Raw genomic sequence first — 1,824 nt, 5'->3', positions numbered from 1 at the left:
TCATTGGTGTGGCTATCATCGAGAAACCTTTTATAAACCGTCGGTAGTAACCAGCAAGTCCCAAAAAGCTCCGAAACTCAGTAATATTTCTCGGAGGCTTCCAGTTAAGTATGGCTGAAATTTTGCTCGGGTCAACTCAAATACCCGATGCGGATACCACATGACCCAATAAGCTAACCCCTCTAAATTTTTCTTTATGTTTTGTATTCATTATTCTTCTGAGATGTTTTCTTTTATAATTATGAACTAAACCCCTCTAAATACCTAAGTGGAATGAAACCTAAGACGGATCTTGTTATTATTATCTGAATTGTATGATAAATATTTAACTTGTTCTTAATTATGTGTTCTTAGTTCTTGTTTTAATATTCCAGGATATTGATTCGAGTTAATGCTCTTATTCAGAGGAGGAATAGACCCTGTCTAAGATTAAATTTTTCATAATTAAGCGGAGTAGATTGCACGCCTAGAGATAGGGTGATAAGATTTTGTCGGATTAGGGTGAAACCTAATAAGGGGATCCATAGATCGAGTTAATGCAACACTAGGTGTTAATTAGAAAGAGATTTCAATTAATCAACCTAGGGTTAGACATTTTTAGTCTCGAGAGAGATAATAATATAACTTAGAGATTTTTACCGATCAAGTCAGATGAATAAATCGTCTGATTCAAAGTTAAATAACAAGTGAAGTCTAGGTGGATTTTTTCTTTGGGTATTGTCTTAATCAATCGAGTTTTCCCAAAAGATTTTTCTCAATCTTCTCTCTGTGCACTCTTAGTTTAGTAATTAGTTTAGATAACCAAATCCCTTAATTTTTAGGTTAGATAATGAAAAGAAGGTAATTACTAGTACTTTTGTTTCCTTTGGGTTCGACAATCCGGTCTTGCTAAAGCTATACTACTATTCGATAGGTACACTTGCCTTCATGTGATTGTAGTTACTTTCAAGAATGATTTATTATAAATATTTAAAACCTGTCACGAATATTACGTATCAAGTTTTTGGCGTCGTTGCTGGGGAACTAGGATATTAGGAACACTCAATTTTTATTAGTTTAGCCTTTTTACTTTTATTGCAATTTAATTTTTTATTTTTCTTCTCTAATTCTTCATTTATTTTCTTCTGACAAGTTTTTCTAGTTTATGACCAAAAGAAACCCGTTAGAACCATTATTGTTTGATAGTGAGATCGGTCACACAGTTCGCAGAAATCGAAGAGAAATAAGGCAAAGCTTACGATACACAGAGGAAGAGCAAGAGGATGATACTTCAACCACCACAGAGGAGATGGATGAAAACCAATAAAATTTGCTACCTCGTACAATTGCTGCTAATCAGAATCCTGCTTCAGGCACTATGTATGATTATGCTAAACCTTCTTTAACAGGAACTGAATCAAGCATAGTTAGACCTTCTATAGCTGCAAATACTTTTGAACTGAAACCTAATACAATTCAAACGATACAACAATTTGTTTAGTTTGATGGTTTGCAGGACAAAGATCCCAACGCTCACTTGGCAAACTTTTTGGAACTATGTGATACATTTAAAATTAATGGCATTTCTGATGACGCCATTCGCCTTCGGTTACTCCCTTTTTCATTGAGAAATAAAGCTAAACAGTGGTTGAATTCATTACCACGAGGGTCAATCACTACTTGGGAACAAATGACCAAAAATTTTTTATTAAAATATTTTTCACCGGCTAAAATGGCTAAATTACGTAATGATGTCTCCTCTTTTGTGCAGATGGATTTAGAAACACTCTATGATGCATGGGAGAGATATAATGACCTCTTGAGAAGATTCCCTCACCATGGGTT

The 1,824-nt window shown here is 34.4% G+C and overlaps 1 non-coding gene across 1 annotated transcript; it reads right to left on the bottom strand.

Moving 5' to 3' along the window:
- Window positions 1-1,717: 1,717 nt before the first annotated feature.
- On the bottom strand, window positions 1,718-1,824 carry LOC121231142 (small nucleolar RNA R71). The gene has a single exon (XR_005929210.1). It is a non-coding gene; the product is annotated as a small nucleolar RNA R71 (small nucleolar RNA).

Source organism: Gossypium hirsutum, chromosome A06 (assembly GCF_007990345.1).
Source record: "Gossypium hirsutum isolate 1008001.06 chromosome A06, Gossypium_hirsutum_v2.1, whole genome shotgun sequence".
Classification (NCBI taxonomy): Eukaryota; Viridiplantae; Streptophyta; class Magnoliopsida; order Malvales; family Malvaceae; genus Gossypium; species Gossypium hirsutum.
This window is presented reverse-complemented; position numbering and strand designations above follow the sequence as displayed.